The 23,959-nt window shown below is 39.0% G+C and overlaps 1 pseudogene; it reads left to right on the forward strand.

Moving 5' to 3' along the window:
- Window positions 1-11,231: 11,231 nt before the first annotated feature.
- Window positions 11,232-11,713, forward strand: LOC110130717 (large ribosomal subunit protein eL33 pseudogene; annotated as a pseudogene).
- The last annotated feature ends 12,246 nt before the right edge of the window (window positions 11,714-23,959 follow it).

Below are 23,959 nucleotides of genomic sequence, written 5' to 3' on the forward strand. Positions count from 1 at the left end.
TGTTATACTGTATATATAAACTATATTTATTAAATATGCATATATAAGGTATATAGATAAACCATTTATATTATATACATTTTTTTCAGTTCTTTTCCCTTATAGGTTATTAAAAAAATATTGAGTATCGTTTCCTGTGTTATATAGTAGGTGTTTGTTGGTTATCTACTTTACATATAACAGTGTGTATATGTTAATCCCAAACTCATTACCCCCCACTCCCTTTTCCCCTTTGGTAGCCAGAAATTTATTTTCTATGTCTGTGGGTCTATTCTTGTTTTGTTTATAAGTTCATTGATACCATATGACATTGCTTATATATTGAATTAAAAAAACGATTCACATCCATTTTTCAAGATAAACATTGTTTTTCAAACAGCAGAGAACACACACTGGAGAGTAGTTCCTGCTGCAGAGCAAACTCCCAAGATGGAAGCAGAAGCTCAGATTATTAGCACTCTTATTAATATTGCCTTTAAACACTTCTCTAGTTCTCTTTCATTCTCTAAAATAAATTTTAAATCATTTGGAACTTCCTTTCATTGAGTTCCACTTGTGGAGGACAAAGTCTTTTCCTCTGGCTCTCATCCACATTCTGTCTCACTCATGAGAAACGGAATATTTCCTGCCGTATCAGTAGATAAATGATGTCACAGTCATCAGCAATTTCAGCCACCATGGAAGGTGAGCTGGTGGATCCTAAGAGAACTCAGGAACGAAAGAATACCTGCTATCAGCAGCCATCAGACTGCAGCCACTCCCTATGGCAACCCCTGAGGACACTCAGGATGTGAAAACACAGGATACTAGACCCAGATAGGTGAGATGCATATCAAAAAAAATGATTTCAGTGAGCCAGACTGTTGTATTTTCCCATGCATAGAGAAGTGCTAAACTCCTTAACTCGAGATAGCTGGTTTTCCTCTAATTAAAAGTACTCTTTTGACATTCAGGCTTATGCCTTCTGTTGTAAAACCACCACATAAACTGGCACAATCACACCTTCACTCCCAGCCTCCTCAGAGCACTTCTCTTAGGGTTACTTGAAATGATGCCTCCTGGATTTGAAATCCTGAAATTGCTGCCAATACATAATTCTCAACTCCTAGGCTGTGAATATTTTCAAAGTCTACACTCAGATTAACAAGTGTGCCATGTACCAATCAATAGGAGATGCAATAAATCACTGAGACACTAAATTTCCACTAGAAATTTTAGAAGATGGAGAAAGTAGCATTTTCCAAGGAGAGGACCACATATATTTAGAAGAATTTTATTATCTGTGGCCAAGAAGATTCTAGGTGAATCCTAGAATTGGACATAAAGGCTGTCTGAAAAAAATTGGACCACCTAAAAGTTGAGAATTATGTTTTATTTGGCAGACATTCTTAGGATTTCTAGCTTGGGTGGCAGCCTCTCAAATAACTCTGAGAAACCACCCCAAAAAGAAACAGGAAAAGTCAGGATATATAGGAGTTTTTGCAACAAAATCAGGTAGTGAAAAGATTGCTGTTAATAGAAGAAAACCAGACATCTCAAGTTAAGGAATTGAGCACTTTTCTATGTGTGGGAAGGTGTAAGAATCTGGGCTCTGGCATGCGCCTCACCTATGAGGGCCAGTATTCTGTGTTTCCTCTCCCAGAGTCCCCTCTGGGTGCACCGCTGAGAGTGCTGCAGCAGCTAATGGCTAGGTGGGCCGGGCAGTAGGCAGCATGTCTATCTCCATCCCGAGCTCCCTTAGGGGTCACCACCCAGGTGGCTATAAGGTAATGGCTTGATGAGTGCTCATCCTTTGTTTACGGATATGGCAGGCAACATTTTAGTTCTCAATGCTTATTCAACTCAGATACACAGATGATTCCACCCTTATGGCAGACAGTGAAGAAGAACTAAAGAGCCTCTTGATGAAAGTGAAAGAGGAGAGTGAAAAAGGTGGCTTAAAGCCCAACATTGAGAAAACTAAGATCATGGCATCTGGTCCCATAACTTCATGGTAAATAGACGGGGAAACAGTGGAAACAGTGGCTGACTTTATTTTTGGGGGCTCCAAGATCACTGAAGTTGATGATTTTAGCCATGAAATTAAAAGACGCTTACTCCTTGGAAGGAAAGTTATGACCAACCTAGGCAGCATAGTAAAAAGCAGAGACATTACAGATAAAGGTTTGTCTAGTCAAGGCTATGGTTTTTCCAGTGGTCATGTATGGATGTGAGAGTTGAACTATAAAGAAAGCTGAGCAACAAAGAATTAATGCTTTTGAACTGTGGTGTTGGAGAAGACTCTTGAGAGTCCCTTGGACTGCAAAAGGAGATCCAATCAGCCCATCTTAAAGGAGATCAGTCCTGGGTGTTCATTGGAAGGACTGATGTTGAAACTGAAACTTCAATAATTTGGCCACCTGATGTGAAGAGTTGACTCATTTGAAAAGACCCTAGTGTCGGGAAAGATTGAGGGCAGGAGAAGAAGGGGATGACAGAGGATGAGATGGTTGGATGGCATCACTGACTCAATGCACGTGAGTTTGGGTAAACTCTGGGAGTTGGTGATGGACAGGGAGGCCTGGCGTGCTGCAGTTCATGGGGTCGTGAAGACTCAGACACGACTGAGCGACTGAACTGAACTGAACAGGGGTGCAAGGATCTTGTTTGGTAGAAGAATAATAAACAAATTTGGGGCCACAGCTGAATACCCCTAACAACAAAGAAGAGAGTGGGCACTCCCATGAGGTAGCCCTCCTCCTCTGCCATCCCCCAGGCAGTATTCAGCCCCTTCTCTAAAATGAATACAGGGCAAATATTTAAAGGCAAGTGGTATAGAGCAGTGCCACATTAGCAGGATGCCCAGGGCACCCAACAGTCCAAGGCAACAGAACACCCTGTTGTTTTTTTCTCTCTCCTTGGCCCCTGCTCTCTCTTTTCATTTCTCCCTGTTTGTTTTAATTAAAGAAATTGAAACCCCAAAGCTTCCCTCACAGATGTGAACTAAATCTCAGCTCTTCCCTTAATCTCACATTTCCTGATTCAACTGAGCAAACAAAGCTGTCTACTTTATAACCAGCTGATCCTGGCATTTTTATTCCTCCTTCCACACACTAAAGGTAAAGAAAGCAGAAGGAGGAAGAAAAAAAAAAAAAAGAAAACATAAAGATCATCTAGGTGTTTTACCAATCATTTAAGTCAGATCCTTCATTATTATTTTCTCCAGTCAGAAATTTGTCTGACATTTGTTTCTCTCATGCTGTTGTAAGTGGGTTTTAATCCACTTTTTCACTCCAGAAAAGAATTATAGGATACACTGATACTCTCAGCACCAGTACTAACTCAAACACTTAGAAACAAGCCCGTCATATCACTTAAAGAATCTAGATAGGTGAAAAAAAAAAATGCTAAAATGTCTCTTGCATTATGATTGCTAAAATTTTTCAAAAACTTGGAAAGAAAACACTCATTAGGCAAACCCACTTAGATACTGTGTCTTGAATGAAAACTCTGATCATTGACCTCAGATATGTAGGATTCACAGGAGCCTAACTCATTCAGGCAAGAAAACAGAATAACTCTATGAGTCAGAATGCCTGGCCCCTCTAGAGATGAACAAGAGGCTGTCTCCACCATCTAGTTCCTTGTTTAATCCCTTGCATTTTTTTAGCTTATTTTTTTTTAATCACTAGACTTTAGTGCTTGAGAGTTCTTTACCAGACCCAGTAACTCTGAGTGATTCACTCACAACATAGGGCCCTAGGAGCTAGACCGCACTGATAAATTATAGGAAGCTTACACTCCATGTGATTTTAGCCCAGTTACCAAGTGCTTCAAAACAAACGGCTGTTCCTCCAAGTCCACCACGAGTAAGAAGATACAATGGGGGTTCCTCCAGTTTTATAGTGTTAACTACAGACTGGCACTGCCATCTGTCCACAAGGATTAAATCTTGTGCGCCTGCAGCTGCTGACCTTCTGCACCCCCTGAAAGGAGTTCAGGGTGAAGAACAGAAATGCGGCTCACTGTGCTCTGGGAAAAACTGGTAGGATAAGTCTTCAGATATTTAGATATTCTGGGCCCAATTCTTACATCTCCTCACACCTAGAAAAGCACCAAAATCCTTTATGATGATTCTATTCCTTGTGACTAGCAGAAATCTGCAAAACAACAACAACAAAAAAATGTGCTTGACTGCCTGTACACCCCCTTCACCAAAATTACATGTACACTAGCCTTCCCCCCTACCCCTTCCTCTTTGGAGCAGTTTCTCAGAACTATCTGAGGTGCTCTCTCCCGGGCAATAGTCCTCATTTTGCTCCAAACAGAACTTAACTCTTGATTCTCATGCTGTGCTTTTTTTTTTTTTTTTTTTTGTCTATAATAGGCAAGTTTCACAGAAGTTAAGTAGCGAACTTCTACTGCCATAACCAATGTATTTCTTTAAATGTGATGTTCCAGATGGAAAACTGATAGGCCCCAAACTGGCAGATGCACAAATTATTTCAGGCAGACCATAGTCTGATTCATTCCAATCCCAACACACATCTTTCAGAAAACCCACGTTTTACTTAACTGTTTTTAAATACTTGAATATCCAAAGTGACTGCCAACAAGATGGTCAGTGGTGGGCGGAGGGTGCCCATCATTGACAATGGACAGAGGACAAGTTGAACAGAAATATATACTACAAAATAGAAACAGACACAAGGCTGGTCAGTCTTGTTCTGGACTTGACTTTAAGACTCTAAGGATTGATAATGCATTTTAGGGACTTCCCAGGTGGTTCAGGGGTAAAAATCCACCTGCCAATGCAGGAGATGCAGAAGCCACAGGTTCAGTCCCTGAGTTGAGAAGATCCCCTAGAGAAGGGGGATAGGCAATCCACTATCCCGCCCCACTACAGTATTCTTGCCTGGAAAATTCCATGGACAGAGGAGTCTGGCAGGCTACAGCATGTGGGGTCGCAAAGAGTTGAACATGACTGAGTACACCTGATGTGTTTTAAAGGAGGTAGGAATATACAACTTTTTCCTCCCAATCTTGGGATAACTTGGGGTTTATTTACAGCTTGCTTTCCAACTAATACGGTGGATTTTCAGGGATGGATAATTTAGTTGGGAGCCGGGAAATCACAAACCTTGATTATAAATCCATCCTTGGGGACTGAGGACAGAGAGTTGAAAACTCATCTTAGCTCATGTGGTATTGGAGCATGTGTTTTTAACTTGGAGCCTGAGAGAGTTTTCCTCACCTGCAGAGAAGAGAATAAAAATAATCCAAAATGTAACATCTCTGTTAACAGTTCCTAGCAGGGCCTGGAGCTGCTACAGGAAGTTTCTCATTTGAGTCTGAGGTGCCCCATTTTCCAAAGCCAGCCCCCACCCCTCAAGGCCCGCTGGGCACTACACTGCCTCCTGGAACTCACTCTCACACAAAATGGAATGTTGCAAGGCTTAATCCCGATTCCAGGGTGTGAACTTTCAGAGTCAGGGCCAAAGTGCAGCAACAGATCAAGGAGAGGGGTCAGGGCAGGGAGGGAAGGTGTTGATCTGGAACAAACTGACCTTGTGCATTAATTTCCTAAGAGAGCTAAGAGTGTACATGCTCAGTCGTGTCCAATTTTTGGTCACCACACGAACCGTACTCCACCAGGTTTGTCTGTCCTTGGGATTATCCAGAATACTGATGTGGTTCCCCCATTCCTCCTCCAGGGGATCTTCCTGACCCAGGGATCGAACCTGTGTGTCCTGCATTGCAGGTGGATTCTTTACCACTGAGCCACCAGGCAAGCTTCATGGCTGCCTTAAAAAGCACCACAGATCACGTGGCTCACACAAAGGAAATGTACCGTCCCGCCATTCTGGAGGCTGAAAGTCCATGATCAAGGTGTCCACAGGGCTGGTTTCTTCTGAGGCATCTCTCCTTGGCTTGTAAACGGTTGCCTTCTCCCGGCATCTCCCTACTACCTTCCCTCTGTAACTCTGAGTCCTAATCTCCTCTTCTTTCAAGAAATCAATCATATTGCCTATGGCTTACTCTACAGAACTCATTTTAATTTAATTTTCCCTTTAACGGTCACATTCTAAGGTACCAAATATTAGGGATTTCAACATATAAATTTTGTGAGAACACAATTCAGCCCATAATGACTGGAGTCTCCAGTGGACCATTAACTCACCTGAGCTCTAAGTCTCCAGGTCAGCTGCCCTCACCACCCCGATGGCCAAGTATCAGTGGACCTGGCTCAGTTATACAAGAAAAGGTGATAGGGACTTGACCAGTCATGGCCTTTGTGTCCCCAAAGCAACAGAACCAGCAAGGGAAGAAAGTTGAAGGACAACAAAATCAATCATTTCCCAGGAAGCCATAAAAAGCCAGAGTAGCAACTCACAGTTTCTTGTAAATTTAGCAAAAGTCTAGGATAAAGGGAGGAAGAAAAAATATGCTAAGGGTGCAGAAGACTTAAGAACCCACGGACTCTGAAAATTAACTATCACCTGCAGTTGAAAACTTACCTAAGCCAGTTTGGTTTTGCACACTTAGATTCTTAGACACCAAAGAAGGCTGAGACAGCAAAAGTTCACTGCTATCCCACACGTGGCTATGCAATTTTAATGGAAACAAAATTTAGTCAAATTCCTTCATACAGACAGACATCTATTAATAAATACTTATCAACAAGAAAGTGTAAAAGAATTTATACGACTTGTTCTACATGCTATATGAATTCCTTTCAGTGGTCATGGTATGAAAGATTCACCTGAAGCAGACTCAACAAGATTTCAGAGGCAGGATTCTATTTTCAGAGGGAACCATGCAATCAGAAGTTCTCCTAAACTGATGCCTGAACTGAGAACTAATTAGGAGATCAGATATGATTAACATCCAAAAAAAAAAAAAAAAGCTAATTCAGACTTGCATAGAGTCTTATACCCTTTTCCAAAGAATAGAAACTAATTACCATATGTTCAAAATATGTTTGATTTCTTTCGTGAGAGCTAAAGCCTATTTCTAACATGCATCATGCTAACAAACAAACACAAGATTCAGCAATGGAAACCCAAATTTGGAATCAATGTGCTAATCAATGTGTGTAAAGCATACATAGTTAATCAAAAGGATACAGCAAAACCAGGGGGTAAGAGGGGAGGGATAAATTGGGAGATTGGGATTGACATATTAACACTACCATATATAAAATAGATGACTAATAAGGATCTATAGTATAGCACAGTACAGCAATATTGATCTATTTACATCAATATTGGTATTTATGTAAATGGGGAAACAATCTTCAAAAAGAGTGGATATATGTATATGTCTAACTGAATCGGGGCTTCCTTGGTGGCTCAGATGGTAAAGAATCTGTCTGCATAGCTTGAGACCCAGGTTCCATTCCTGGTATGGGAAGATCCCCCGGAGAAGGGAATGACTACCCACTCCAGTATTCTTCACTGGAGAATTCCATGGAGAGAGGAGCCTAGCAGGCTACAGTCCATGGGGTTGCAAAGAGTCAGACACCACTCAGCAACTAACATTTTCACTTTTCATAACTTAATCAGTTTGCTGTACACCACCTGAAATGTAACACAACATTGTAAATGTAACACAACATTGTAAATCATCTATACTCAAATTAAAAAAAGTTTTTTTAATCATTTAGAGGGTTTTTTAAGGATATAGAGCAAAAGGGCATGCAGAAGCTTCCAGAGTGGGTCCACTGTCACATAACACTGCCTACCACCATGGATATCCTGCCAGCAATGTATCTGACCACAGGGAAAGTCAAAGACTAACTGCACATACCAAATGTCAAGGGTGGTACATATATAAAGTAAATTACAGAGCCTACAATGCCTCTGTATCTCAGCTATACAAATTCATGCCACAGCAATAGAGAACTCACAGCACCAGGGTCTAGGCCTTCCAGGTCTGACTTTAGGACTCACATTGGACACACCATCTCTCCGGATTCATTTTCTTCACGCAGAAAATAAAGGGATTGACAGGGCAAACGTCTGCAGGATCTTTAGGTTTTTATGGAAGAACTCCAAGGTTCTACAATCTTGCCACTCACTTATTTATGCAGTTAAACTATTTATAATGCATTTTTTTAGAAAGAAAATGTTATGTGTACACAAGCATGCATACATCCACCAAAACTGAGTAGAAACTAGTACTACCAGAATAACTTGCTGTTATTCAGATCTTAGAATAAAATTTCTCTAGTCACTTATGTAAATGATACCTAAATATATGACAAATGTGATTGAGGAGATAAGTTGTAGCTCAACAATTTTTAGACCTAGGCATGTTAACTCATGCAGGAATACGTGAGGAAGGATATGATTGCAGAACACACGATTGTGCTCAGTCGCACGTATGCATACTCAGTCACCTCCAACTCTTTGCATCCCTCTGGACTATAGCCCGCCAGGCTCCTCTGCCCATGGAATTTTCCATGGCAAGAATACTGGAGTGGGTTGCCATTTTCTTCGTCAGGGGAACTTCCTGACCAAGGGATTGAACCCGCGTCTCTTGTGCCTCCTGCTTTGCAAGCAGATTCTTTAGCACTGCACCACCTGGGAAGCCGCAACACACTCAGTTAGATGCCAGGAAAGGCTTGAGGATAACTGAATAACTGACAGTTATGTAAGAGAAAATGAATGCCTAACACTCTGTCACTTATTGTAAGTTCTAGATGAAGTTTTACATTTTATTTTCATTATAGGGTTATTAAAATTCTTAAGGTATTGACCTAAATGGGAAAGAAATTCAAAAGAAAAAGATATATGTAAACATAGCTGATTCACTTCTCTGTACAGCAGAAACTAACATGACACTGTAAAGCAACTATATCCCAAAAATCATTTTTAAAAATTAAAAAATAAAATATCAAAAATTTAAAAAACAAAATAAACATTTTAATTAAAAAAAGTCTTGGAATCTTCTTAAAGAACAAATTCTTCTAAAGCCAAATATGGATATGTATTGCCAGTTAAAAATAAAATTTCAGTTAAAAAATTGCCAGTTAAAAATAAAAATAAATTAAAAAGTTGTTGATAGCTATGATGAATTGATGAGGCTCAAGCTAAACTATCCACATGTCCAATTATCACCAGCTGATTTTTCAACTAGAGTTGACTTCAATTACAGCAGTATATGTACAGTAAAAGAAGCATCTCTCAAATTTACACAATACATCTTGAAGACAGCAAAGTGTGATGGCACATTGCCCAGGCCTTCAGTGGGTTTTACACAGTAAAATTTTGCAAAATAATTTTTAATCCTGGCAGGCTCTTGTATAAATCTGAAATGAACATATAACAGAGTCTCAGATTTTTTTTCTTTTTCAACTTGACATATCGTTGATTTACAATTTCGCTAGCTTCAGATGTACAGCCATGATTCAGTTATATGTAATTGAATATGTATATATATTACATATATATTCTTTTTTGAATTCTTTTTTCTTATATATTATTACAAAATATTGTGTAGAGTTCCCTGTGCTATACAGTGCACACTTGTTGTTTATTTTACATATAATAACGTGTTTATGTTCCTTCCAAGCTCCTAATTTATCCCACCCCTCTTTTCTTTTTGGTAACTGTAAGTTTGGTTTTTTATATCTGTGGGTCTATTTTTGTTTTGTATATAAGTTCATTTCTACCTTTTTTTTTAATTCCACATATCAACAATATTATATATTTGTATTTTTTATCATATATTTGTCTTTGTCATATATCACATGTTTGACTTACTTAGTATGATAATCTCTAAGTCTATTCTTGTTGCTTCAAATGACATTACTTTTTTCTTTTCATGGCTGAGAAATATTCCGTGTGTGTGTGCGTGTCTGTATATATATATATGTATGTATATATATACACATACGTATCATATCCTGGGTGTTCATTGGAAGGACTGATGCTGAAGCTGAAACTCCAATACTTTGGCCACCTCATGTGAAGAGTTGACTCGTTGGAAAAGACCCTGATGCTGGGAGGGATTGGAGGCAGGAGATGAAGGGGACGACAGAGGATGAGTTGGCTGGATGGCATCACTGACTCAATGGACATGAGTTTGAGTAAACTCCGGGAATTGGTGATGGACAGGGAGGCCTGGTGTGCTGCGATTCATGGAGTCGCAAAGAGTCGGACACGACTGCGCGACTGAACTGAACTGAACTGATATATATATCACATCTACTATATCCATTTATCTGTTGATGGACATTTAGGTTGCTTCCATGTATTGGCTGCTATTAATAGTGCTACAATGAACATTGAGGTGCACAGATTTTTTTCAACAGTAATTGAATAGTCAGTTTATAAGAAAGCATATGCAAACAATATTTAAATCTAATAATAAAAGTGCATTAACATTTGTATTCATATGCTGGTCTATTGCAAGTCAGGGAGAAACTATTAGAAAAAGCTTACTATGTTTTGGACTCGACATCAATAGCAAGCCAACTAGGATATGTGCATGGACATGGAGTGGGCTTTGTTTAGTTAATTGCTTATCTCCATCAGATAGAATAGTGCCTGGCACATAGTAGCTGCTCAATAAATATTTGTTGTATGGATAAATGAATAAGAAGATTGACATGAATATACTTAGCTTCATTATCAAAGCTCAGAGAAGAATCCAAATATGTGCATTACACATGCTTGAAAAACTGGTTCTAAGACTGAAATCTTTATGCTATGACTAAAGGAGATTATAGGTTTTTGTGACTGCCTCCATTTTATTTTGTATGATATACAAATGAATCCAGTGAAAATACTTCATGAGCAAAATACTGAACACACACATAATAAGGAAATATTTATTGAGTAGACTAGGGCTTTGTCAACTATGCCTCAATGACCAAATCCATCTATACCTATAAATTTATGTATCATCTATGTTCTTTTGGTCTGCAATGATGGAATTGTATATGGAGATGATACAGCGTACAAAACTGAAAGTATTTACTGTGCTTTAAAGGAAAAATTTGCCCACCTCTTGCATAGATCAACTTTGATACACCACAAATAACTTAGGGGAAAAAAAATTCATGATAACTATACCAGAAGGTAACGGCAGGAAAACTAGAGTGTCGACTGTTATAAAAGCTCTTACCAAAATGGATTCAAGCAGACGTATCTTATGAATCCGTAACTCACCACAGAGAATGAACCTTTAAAACCATGCTTAATTATTTCAGCCATCTTGGACCCTGTGGAGGTGTGTGGAGTTCCTGCAGCTGAACTTTGGGAGCAAATAAGTGGGGTAGGCTTGGCTATATCCCTTGGATGAGGCACTGGCCTGCTGGGAACGGGACTTTTAAAACGACAAATATGTCTGGAAGGCTGTGGTCCAAGGCCATTTTTGCTGGCTATAAACGGAGTCTACGGAACCAAAGGGAACACACTGCTCTCCTGAAAATTGAAGGTGTATATGCTTGAGGTGAAACTGAATTCTATCTAGGCAAGAGATGTGCTTATGTGTACAAAGCAAAGAACAACACAGTAACTCCTGGTGGAAAACCTAACAAAACCAGAGTAATCTGGGGAAAGATAACTCAAACTCATGGAAACAGTGGCAAGGTTCGTGCAAAATTTCAAAGTAACCTTCCTGCTAAGGCCATTGGACAAAGAATCTGTGTGATGCTGTACCCTTCAAGGATTTAAACTTCTTGAAAATAAATAAAAGTGTGGATTTGTCCTGTAAAAAAAAAAAATGCTTAATTCGATCAAATAATGTTTTATTAAGGCATGGCCTTTTATTGCAAATGATTTAAGACTTACTTGGGGCTTCCCTCGTAGCTCAGTTGGTAAAGAATCCACCTGCAATATAGGAGACCCCAAAGAGAGACCCCGGTTCGATTCCTAGGTTGGTAAGATCTCCTGGAGAAGGGATAGGCTACCCACTCCAATATTCTTGGGCTTCCCTTGTTGCTCAGTTGGTAAAGAATCTGCCTGCAATATAGGAGACCTGGATTTGATCCCTGGGTTGGTAAGATTCCCTGGATGAAGGGAAAAGCTACCCACTCCAGTATTCTGGGCTGGAGAATTCCATGGACTGTATAGTCCACGGAGTTGCAAAGAGTAGGACACAACTGAACGACTTTCACTTGCACTTTAGAGTTACTAACAGAAATAAAAGCAGTAAATTTCAGAATTTACTTTTTTATATCTACATTTTTTACTATTCTTCAGTTCAGTTCAGTTCAGTTGCTCAGTCGTGTCCAACTCTTTGTGACTCCATGAATCGCAGCATGCCAGGCCTCCCTGTCCATCACCAACTCCTGGAGTTTACCCAAACCCATGTCCATCAAGTCAGTGATGCCATCCAGCCATCTCATCCTCTGTCGTCCCCTTCTTCTGCCCCCAACCCTTCTCAGCATCAGGGTCTTTTCCAATGAGTCAACTCTTCGCATGAGGTGGCCAAAGTACTGGAGTCTCAGCTTCAGCATCAGTCCTTCCAATGAACACCCAGGACTGATCTCCTCAACTCTTCGCATGAGGTGGCCAAAGTACTGGAGTCTCAGCTTCAGCATCAGTCCTTCCAATGAATACCCAGGACTGGTTGGATCTCCTTGCAGTCCAAGGGACTCTCAAGAGTCTTCTCCAACACCACAGTTCAAAAGCATCAATTCTTCGGCACTCAGCTTTCTTCACACTCCAACTCTCACATCCATACATGACTACTGGAAAAACCATAGCCTTGACCGGACGGACCTTTGTTGGCAAAGTAATGTCTCTGCTTTTTAATATGCTATCTAGGTTGGTCATAACTTCCCTTCCAAGGAGTAAGCGTCTTTTAATTTCATGGCTGCAATCACCATCTGCAATGATTTTGGAGCCCAAAAAAATAAAGTCTGACACTGTTTCCACGGTCTCCCCATCTATTTCCCATGAGGTGATGGGACCAGATGCCATGATCTTAGTTTTCTGAATGTTAAGCTTTAAGCCAACTCTTTCACTCTCCTCTTTCACTTTCATCAAGAGGCTTTTTAGTTCTTCTTCACTTTCTGCCATAAGGGTGGTGTCATCTGCATATCTGAGGTTATTGATATTTCTCCTGGCAATCTTGATTCCGGCTTGTGCTTCTTCCAGCCCAGCATTTCTCATAATGTACTCTGCATATAAGTTAAATAAGCAGGGTGACAATATACAGCCTTGACGTACTCCTTTTCCTATTTGGAACCAGTCTGTTTTTCCATGTCCAGTTCTAATTGTTGCTTCCTGACCCTCGTACAGGTTTCTCAAGAGGCAGGTCAGATGGTCTGGTATTCCCTTCTCCTTCAGAATTTTCCACAGTTTATTGTGATCCACACAGTCGAAGGCTATGGCATAGTCAATAAAGCAGAAATAGATGTTTTTATGGAACTCTCTTGCTTTTTCAATGATCCAGCGGATATTGGCAATTTGATCTCTGGTTCCTCTGCCTTTTCTAAAACCAGCTTGAACATCTGGAAGTTCTCGGTTCTTATATTGCTGAAGCCTGGCTTGGAGAATTTTGAGCATTACCTTACTAGACAAAGTTAAATTATTTCTGATAAGAAAAAAAAATTTTGGAGGTTTTTTTCTCTAAAGAAAGGTCATCATAGTTGGTAAATATGTTTGTAATTTCACAAGAAGGTGCCAGTTTTCGTGTCTCAATGACTTTCTAGCATTTATATTTGTAAAACGAGAGACAAATACAGAAAAATATACAAAACAAATGCATAAGGTAAAAACACCTGTACAGGCAGAATTCTAAGGATGTCCTTCCAGGATTCTGGTCCCCTGATTATTCAATCAAATACCAATCTAAAAAAAAAAAAAAAATACCAGTCTAGATACTGCTGTGACTTTGGAGATGGAATGAAGTTTATTCATCAGTTGGCCTTAAAATACGGAGCTTATCCTGGATTGTCAGGATGGGACCAAAGTAATCCTATGAACTCTTAAAAACAGAAGAGGAAAGAGAAAAAGAGTTTCAGGGGAAGGAGAAATAGAGAGATTCAAAGCACAAAAAGAATGCAACCCAGTACTGCTGTTTGAAGATGGAGGGGCAGTGTAATAAGAATGTGGGTAGCACTGAGAAGTTGACTGACAGTTAGCAAATAAATAGGATTCTCAGTACTCCTGTCACAAGGAACTAAATAAATTCTGCCAAAGGCTTGAATCAGTTTGGAACCCCAGATAAGAGTCCAGCTGACCAAGAACTTCCTTTTAGCCTTGTGACCCATAGCAGAGAATCCAGTCTCTGCTATAGGTCTCTAGATTCCTCACCTGGACTTCTGACTTACAGAATTGTGAGAGAATAAGTTTTGTTGTTTTCAGTGTGTATATATACATATGTAATTTTCCCATGGGAACAATGGAGACTAATACAATGCTACTGCAACCTTCACCTGAGTCAATAAATATTTTGCCAGCCACCCAGAATTCCCTCCATGTGGCCTCTCCCAAACACAGCCACTTCCCTCCTGCCTTTACAGTAAATGCTTCCTTGCATTTTATAGTCTCCTCATCAATGTGACAAACTCCAGATATTTTCTTTAGTTTAGTCTTACCCAATTTTTTGTTTAAAAAAGCAACATATCTACTAAGTCACTTTCAATCTTCAGTGTCCCTCTTCATCCTCTTTATCCCCATTCAATGTTTCTGTGAAAAGCACGGGCTCTTTAACTTGTCTTCTTTCCCTCAGTCTGAGCTGTGTTGGTTGCATAAGCACAGTGCAATTCACCAAGTTTCTCTGCCCCCTCTACTTCCTGCAAATTAGCAGCTGAGTCTAGAGTTGTGATCAATCTCAAATTTGAGACCTTCGGCAAGACTACTGGTAGTGAAGGCTTGTTTCATCAGAAGTCACGTCATGTCTGGCTTCCTCTCTTGTGACAGCAGCTCAATGCTTCAATCTGCATGGCATGTGTGTTGCAAACTGGTGATATTATAAGTCTATCAGGTCTTTTTATGTATTTACTGGACTACTCTGTACAAAGATGCTTCTCATCTACTCTTTGTTATCAAACACTCCATGTGGGAAAGACAGAATACATGCTTGATTCTTCCCTTTTCTAAACTAGTTTTCAAGATAATGAATGGATTCTCTATTATCTTCCCAAAATGACCAATTTTTTTAAATTACATTACTTTGCCAACAAAGGTCCATCTAGTCAAGGCTATGGTTCTTCCAGTAGTCACATAGGGATGTGAGAGTTGGACCATAAAGAAAGCTGAGAGCTGAAGAACTGATGCTTTTGAACTGTGGTGTTGGAGAAGACTCTTGAGAGTCCCTTGGACTGCAAGAAGATCCAACCAGTCCATCCTATAGGAGATCAGTCCTGGGTGTTCATTGGAAGGACTGATGTTGAAGCTGAAACTCCAATACCCTGGCCACCTGATGCAAAGAGCTGACTCATTTGAAAAGACCCTGATGCTGGGAAAGATTGAGGGCAGGAGGAGAAGGGGACGACAGAGGAGGATGAGATGGTTGGATGGCATCACCAACTCAATGGACATGAGTTTGAGTATGCTCTGGGAGTTGGTGATGGACAGGGAAGCCCGGCATGCTGTAGTCCATGGGGTGGCAAAGAGTCGGACACATCTGAGTGACTGAACAGAATTGACTGAAGGATTTCAATATATTTGATGAGTTCACTCTATGGCATTTAAAATTTTTATTAAACTCAGATTGTCCCTGGGTAAACCTATGGCTGATTTATACTGATGTTTGGTAAAAACCAACACAATACTGTAAAGCAAGTATCCTTCAATTAAAAATAAATAAGGTGAAAAGAACCCAAATTGCCCCATCCTTTACTAGTGAGGTGGGCTGTTTACACTGGTTCCTGGTGGTCTCAGCCCAGGTGGTCTCTAATGGCTTCGTTGAATTTGGCACAAGTTGGTTGTTTTTTGCATTTCCTGCCTTGGAACCTGGAATCAGCTATTCTTCCAAGAAGCCTTAGTTTCCTGAAGTGGGAAGTAGGATTTCAGTACTACAATCTAGGTGATGAGATTAATGATATTTTTAAAAACTGTAACAAGTTCAACTTGGCAATATACTGTTAGTGATATTACTATGATTCAGCAGTAGATAAAGTGTCAACAGCAATGTTAAAATATGAAGTTTGAATCCAACATGCAAAATAAATACAGAAACAACCTATGAATATCTGACAACACTGGAAGTAGTTGAGATTTTTTTTTAATGACTTTGTTGAACACTTCATAACTTTAAAAAATAATATATATTTTCACTAATGTAATTTTAAATTGGCCCAAAAACCATTCATCAACTTTCTCCAAGTTTCAAATTTTATCACACAGGAATCAAGGAAGTTGCTAAACATTATCATGATTTTAGTTAGGAACAAATTTCCTATTATTCTCCTTTGATTCTTCCAAAACAGTTTAATTAAAAACACAGAGGTTAAATAAGCAAATTTAAAAGTCAAAATTATAGTCATTAGTTAAACAAAGTTTTGACTAAAAAAGCATGTCACGCATGTTATTCACAATAAAAGCCGACCCTTACAGACTCTTTCCAAACCTGAAATTCTATGACTCTATATAACTATTAAACTCATTTCAGCAAACATTTGAGAGACTACTACTCTAGATACTTGCTGTTTCTAAAGGAAAGGAAAACGAAAGTTGAAGAACAAAGCAAAGTAATTACCCTCAAGAATCGCAGTTATAATGTATGAAAATATAACCTAATTAACCTAATATTTAAAATAAAATATAGAGATGTATAATATTATTAAAAATTCTATCCTAGAAATATATATACTCTGTAAATATTACTATAGGGAAAGTAAAGCAAAAATAGAATGTCAAACAGGAAGCATATTTTGATATCAAATTTTTTTAAACAAAAGTATCATAAAAGCAACCAGAGAAGTCTAAAAGATAAGCCAAAATGTTAATAGTATGTTTTTATGTATTTTAAATATTTTAATGTTGAATTCATTCTTTAATAAATTGTTAAAAGTTAATAATGTCTTAATTTTAATAAAATATATTTAAATGTATAAAAATAAATGCATAAATATTAAAAGTAAAAAAAATAAATTCTTATATAATATATTTAAATATATCGCATTTTCCACACAAGAACTTGTACTTGAATGTTTATAGCAACATAATGCATGACAGTCAAGAAGTGCAAACAACTTAAACATCCATCAACTAATGAATGGTAAATGGATATCTCAATGCCAAGGGCTGTTATTCTGAATAAAAACAATGAAATACTAATATGCATTATAACATAATAAATGGATGGTGAATGACTGCTATTGGGTACTGGATTTCTTTGTGGGTAATGAAAATGTTCTGGAATTAGATAGTGGTGATCACACAACTTTACACAAATGCTAAAAACCACTTAAATGTACACTGATTTTATGGTTGTGAATTATATCTCTATTGATAATGAAAAGATATGTATACCATATTTCCTGTGAGGAGCAAATAATTCATTCAACAAATGTGTAGCTTTTATAGAAAGTGAAAGTGAAAGTCTCAGTCATATAGCCTGACTCTTTGCAAACCCCATGAACTATACAGTCCATGGAATTCTCCAGCCCAGAATACTGGAGTGGGAAGTCTTTCCCTTACTCCAGGGCATCTTCCCAGCCCCAGAATTGAACCCAGGCCTCCCACATTGCAGGTGGATTTTTAACCAGCTGGGTCACAAGGGAAGCCCAAGAATACTGGAGTGGGTAGCCTATCCCTTCTCCAGCGGATCTTCCCAACCCAGGAATCTAACTGGGGTCTCCTGCATTACAAGCAGATTCTTCACCAACTGAGCTATCAGGGAAGCTTTTATAGAGATCTATGCAAATAAGAAGCTGAGAGGAATCAAGAAAGTCTACAAAGAAAGTAGCATTTGTGTGGGGTCTTAGATATGAAAGCATGGCAACATCTGCCAAAATTTTAGCAAGCATGGCAAATTATTGAAGCGAATGTCATCATAGCAATAAGGGCTTGGCTAATATGATTTGTAACATTTTTAAGCTAACAAGGATTCATTTTTAAGCCAACAATTGGAGACTAAAAATTTCTGCTAAGTAGCAGGTATTGATAAGCCCCCCCCCAAAAAAAAAATTGAGGAATCTTGTAGATTGTACATGTTTCTTAACCCAAATCTCTGATTCTCCTTCCACACTTCCACTGCACAAAATTATTGAAATGGCACCCATGCATGCCAAAGCCTGCCAAGGGTAAACATTTTTATCTTTTGGAAACCACATTTTGTATCAGCAGAATGTGCAGAAAAGCATGTCTTCTTTATCGTGTAAAGCACTGAAGGTACTCATCAGTCCAGCTGGTTTACATAATGGAACTTGCCTTGAGCATGGCAGCCACATGTTTGCAATCTCATCCATCTCGGATGCTCATGTATCAATCACTTTTCATACGCTGTCAGAAAGAATGAAGAAAAGCTTCCAATTTTGTCTCTTTTAAATACTACTTGGCTCAATTAAAACTCAACAGGATTTTTCACTTCTTTATTTACCCAGTCAAAAGTGGACTGTTTTTTGAAATGTTTTCAGAAAGTGTGCCCATTTAAAGATGGACTTGTGAACCTAAAGGTAGTAAATGGTGTAAGCAAAACATTAAACTGTCACCAAAACTACAACTATTCAGCTATTGTGATGCAGTTACAAATGCATTTCCAAAGGCAGATTTTTGAGAAAAGGATACACTTTTGTAACCATCATCCTGGTCAATGATTTCTTGAGCAATTCCATTCCTCAAGCACATTGGACCTTTCTACTGGGTATGCTCTGTGGTTCATTTTCTGTTTTCTTTTAATGGCTAATGTACATTTTTATCTTGAATTGTAGACTGTCCAAACTCCAAAATTTTCTGTGACCTAAATTCAGGAATGTCTTAGGTCAATGAGCCACCATATTGTTTAATTAGTGAAGGCATCATCCTTGAATGCTTTAAGTAATACTGTTAGAAAATAGCAATGGAAAGTACAGGAGATTTTACAACATGGCAGTAAAAAGTCATCCACGTTACATGCTCTTCTTAAAATTCTCCAGAGCCGCCTTTCATCACTGCTGGTTAACCTTAGCATGATCCAAACCAGCTAGCCTCTGGCCTCTGTTTAGCTTTCCTGTCCTCTTGACAAACACTAGAATGTAGCTGTATTTGCATTTCTCAAATATTTAATCTCGCTATTTATTTTTTAAATGTTCTCTCTGCTGGGACATCTATCTCTTCCCAGTTCTCTGAGTAATTCCTTCTTGTTCAAGACTTAACATTGGAAAACTTCATTCATCTTTCTCTTCCTAATGAGTGGGTCTGAGTCAGATATGAAGGTCAATACCATGCCTTTTTATCTGATCTTTCCTTTCCCCAAGATACTGCTTGTGAGTAATATTTTTTCTGATTGAATGAATAATATGCTAACAAACATATATTTGGCAGCATATACAGTTTAGAGGTGGCACTCAGTTCAGTTCAGTGGCTCAGTCGTGTCCAACTCTTTGCAACACCATGGACTGCAGCACGCCGGGCCTCCCTGTCCATCACCAACTCCCAGAGTCCACTCAAACTCATGTCCATTGAGTTGATGCCATCTAACCATCTCATCCTCTGTCATCCCTTTCTCCTCCTGCCTTCGCTCTTTCCCAACATCAGGGTCTTTTCAAATGAGTCAGCTCTTCGTATCAGGTGGCCAAAATACTGGAGTTTCAGCTTCAACATCAGTCCTTCCAATGAACACCCAGGATTGATCTCCTTTAGGATGGACTGGTTGGATCTCCTTGCAGTCCAAGGGACTCTCAAGAGTCTTCTCCAACACCACAGTCCAAAAGCATCAATTCTTCGGCACTCAGCTTTCTTCACACTCCAACTCTCACATCCATACATGACTACTGGAAAAACCATAGCCTTGACCGGACGGACCTTTGTTGGCAAAGTAATGTCTCTGCTTTTTAATATGCTATCTAGGTTGGTCATAACTTTCCTTCCAAGGAGTAAGTGTCCTTTAATTTCTTGGCTGCAATCACCATCTGCAGTGATTTTGGAGCCCAAAAAACAAAGCCAGCCACTGTTTCCACTGTTTCCCCATTTATTTGCCATCAACTGATGGGACCAGATGCCATGATCTTAGTTTTCTGAATGTTGAGCTTTAAGCCAACTTTTTCACTCTCCTCTTTCACTTTCATCAAGAGGCTTTTTAGTCCTTCTTCACTTTCTGCCATAAGGGTGAAGTAATCTGCATATCTGAGGTTATTGATATTTCTCTTGGCAATCTTGATTCCAGCTTGTGCTTCCTCCAGCCCAGCGTTTCTCATAATGTACTCTGCATATAAGTTAAATAAGCAGGGTGACAATATACAGCCTTGACATACTCCTTTTCCTATTTGGAACCAGTCTGTTGTTCCATGTCCAGTTCTAACTGTTGCGTCCTGACCTGCATACAGGTTTCTCAAGAGGCAGGTCAGGTGGTCTGGTATTCCCATCTCTTTCAGAATTTTCCACAGTCTATTGTGATCCACACAGTCAAAGGCTTTGGCATAGTCAATAAAGCAGAAATAGATGTTTTTCTGGAACTCTCTTGCTTTTTCGATGATCCAGTGAATGTTGGCAATTTGATCTCTGGTTCCTCTGAGTGGTAAAGAACTCACCTGCCAATGCAGGAGACTTAAGAGATGCAGGTTCCATCCCTGGATTGAGAAGGTTCCCTGGAGGAAGGCACAGCAACCCACTTCAGTATTCTTGCCTGTAGAATTCTGGACTGAGGCGCCTGGCAGGCTGCAATCCATAGGGTCCTACAGAGTTAGACATGACTGAAGCAACTTAGCACACACACATGCAGTCTAGAGGCAAGAACCAACTGAACTTAACTACCTACTAGCTGTGCTATTAGAACAGATTTCTTGGACTTTTCTGGTGGTGCAGTGCATAAGAATCTGCCTGCCAATGCAAGGGACACGAGTTAGATCCCTGGTCTCCGGGAAGATTTCACATGCTACAGAGCAACTAAGGCCACGCACTACAATTTCTGAGCCCACTGCTGCAGCCACTGACGCCTGAGTGCCTGGAGCCTGTGTCCACAAGGAGAGAGACCGCTGCGATGAGAAGCGCTCACACCACAGACAGCAGTTCCTGCTTGCCGCAACCAGAGGAAGCCTGCACATAGCAACAAAGACCGAGTGCAACCAAAAATAAAAATTAATTAATTAAAGAAAACAGATTTCTTCACCTCAATTTAACTCAGTTTTCACATTTATAAACTGGAAATAATCTAAACTTACAACCTCATAACTTCAAAGAAGTTTGAGAAATTGCTGAAAATTATGCTGAGCACATTATAAGTAATTCATATATGTTAGTGCTTATTTGGTATTGTAATTATAATTACGAGCATTATAGGGTGCATGCCAGGAATATGAAGACTTGGTTTCATCTCCTCAAGGAACTTGCAATTCTTGTAGAAAAAGAAAAACAACAACAAAAACAAATGTGGAATGACTATAAAATACTCTAATACAGGAAATGAACCAAAAGCTGTAAATAAGATCCAAAAAGTGCAAGCTCACAAAAGCTAAGATTGAATTATTGCAAAGTTAATGAAAACCAATTTTTTCCACTCTATCTTCTAGTAACTATTGGAACAAAAGTATTTTTATTTTATTAGAAGTCTCATAAATAAACCAATTATTTTTTAATGCATTGAATCTTACTTACCCCAACCAAACCCTACCAGCTTTGAGAGGCCCCAGTCAAAACTTACCATGAGAAGCCAGAAGGAAAGGCTCTAGCCAAAACTTATTATCTCATGGTTTTGCTGTATTCTTTATAAAATCAGCCAAAATGTAAGTACCCAAGTGGGGTTTTTTCCCCAAATGGGTTCTTTGTGCCTAAAATATTCACCTCCGAATATTAGGCATATATTTTAATCCATACAACCAATGTTTAAAATATTATTAGAATTCACTTTTTGAAGCGGTTTGCAATATAACTTCATGAACAACAGAAGAAAGTTTAAAAGTTTGAGCTATTTAATAAAATAGCAAACGATAGATACATCCTATACTCTTGAAAAGTTAAAACTTGATAAAAAAGTTAAAGCTTGACTGACGACACATAACAAATGTCAGAAGGGCTGTTAAGAACTTTAAGGTAAATTAAACAGACTGACTGGAATTGAGTACTAGGCATTTCCAAACCTCAAACTCCCCCTCCAAGGATTGAGACTATACAACTAATGTTCACAGGACTTTGAACAATGTTGGAGAAATATAAATACCTCGTCAAAGAGACATGTTACTCAGAAACCAAAAATTCAGATAAGAATATTTTAAAGAAAATTGTGCTTATTACTCTATAGCCACACTGTTTGTATATGTTTATTTGTGTATATATTTAAAGAGATAGTAAAAAAAAAAAATATTAACATTGAATTAATTTTTCCAAATACGTGCTGCTCCTTCATCCAGTTTCTTCCTACTTGGCTCCTCCTTTAGGCCCCCTCTTTGGCGAGGACCACACCACTCATTCCAAGCTCAGCTGTGTGATTCGCAATGGCCAGTGAAATATGAGAGGAAGTAACATGGTCCACTTCTGAACAAATCCTTTAAAAGCCATTGTGTGGTTCTGCTATTAGTCTACGCTCCCTGCTCCTTCAAAATAAAGAAGACATAAGACAGAGCTATAACCAAGCTACATCCAATATGTCAAACAAATGAGGAATACCTATTTGTTACTGTAAGATTTTAAGTTTGTTTGTTATTGCTGCATAATGTGGTCTAAACTGATGGATCAAAACACTACTTTTTGAGCAGGGGAAAAAAACAATGGAAATGAATGAATAATTGTAAAGCGAAACCAATTCATTACAGTTTTAATATTTAGAATTCATGCCACTTCTCTCTCTCTGACCCCAGGGAACATTCTTCTTATGATTTATACAGAACATGTTATCTCTATATGGCAGAAGACACACTAGTCTTCTCATTGAATAAGCAAGTAACTAAAAGCAGATGATATATCATCATTGTTATAACCTGATGTGATAGGGAGTGGAGAGGAAAAACAAGCACCCAACTCTATCAGGATTAGTGATGCAATTGTGCTATGAAGCATTTGTGATCTAAATGGAAGAGTGAACCCACAGAACTCAGACAAATCTAATTCAAGAAAGTATTCACAACAAGTACGCCTACTCTACGCTGGAAATACTCTTTTAAAAATCGTTTATCAAAGCTGAAAGAAACTTAGGACCTCAAAGTCAGTGGGTGTTTACCTGAAACACAGTGAAACAAAAACAGATTATAATGGCTGGGGATAACCCTACAACTGTCTTTAGGAAAAAAATGAAATATATGAAATTTGCCCAGAGAAGATTCTGAAGGTAATCTGGCCAGAATTTACAGCTAAGTGGGTCAACCTGCTGAGTTTGAATTTTTTTAGGATTTATATGTGCCAAACAAAAACAAGAAAAGGATGCATGTCTAAGTTTCATTAACATTTTGAGGTTTGAGAAAGGTAAAAATAAAATTGCATACACTGAACTTTAGTCCCGTTTCAAGTCTTATCAAATTTCAGGGTAATCTGTTTGCCAAGAAGATATCGTCCATAAAAGGATGGGGAACCGAAGCCAGACATAGAAGTTTCTCGTTAATTGTGTTTAAGGAAAAGGTTTGCAAGCACAAACTCGACTGTCCTCTTTTCAAGCCTGAGATTGCCCCGGCTGGGTAAGACCATATAGTTCAGCTAAGGTTTGTCATGTCTGGTGAAACAGGAACTGTAAACCCTCTTGGTTCGTGTGCCAGGGAGCCTCGTTCAAATCAATCTTTTAGAGTCTTCCTGTTACATCCCTAAAATATTAAACAAGATTTCCATGTTACTTACATGTATTTGGTGGCTCAGTGGTAAAGAATCTGCCTGCCCATGCAAGAGACGCAGGTTCCATCCCTAGATGGGGAAGATTCCCCTGGAGGAGGACATGGCACCCCACTCCAGTATTC

The sequence above is a fragment of the Odocoileus virginianus genome, chromosome 25 (assembly GCF_023699985.2).
Source record: "Odocoileus virginianus isolate 20LAN1187 ecotype Illinois chromosome 25, Ovbor_1.2, whole genome shotgun sequence".
Lineage (NCBI taxonomy): Eukaryota > Metazoa > Chordata > Mammalia > Artiodactyla > Cervidae > Odocoileus > Odocoileus virginianus.